Genomic DNA, 225 nt, shown 5'->3' on the forward strand with positions numbered 1-225 from the left:
GAGGAGTCGCCACTAGGCGCCGGGACCCTCCCCGCCTTCCTGGCAGCGCCTTCTGCGTCCTCCCCCTTCCTCGGCCCGCTCTGAGCGCAGCATGGCGGTCCAGTCCGATCCGGGGACGTCCCCCCACGGGCAACTAATCCGCGCCGGGCAGGTCCGAGCACGCGCGCGTGTGTGTGCACGCGTGTGCCTGCCTGCAGGTGTGCCCAGGTAGCGCGGCCCTGCCCC

The sequence above is a fragment of the Gavialis gangeticus genome, unplaced genomic scaffold (genome assembly GCF_001723915.1).
Source record: "Gavialis gangeticus isolate Ggan-Ray unplaced genomic scaffold, GavGan_comp1, whole genome shotgun sequence".
Taxonomy (NCBI): Eukaryota; Metazoa; Chordata; order Crocodylia; family Gavialidae; genus Gavialis; species Gavialis gangeticus.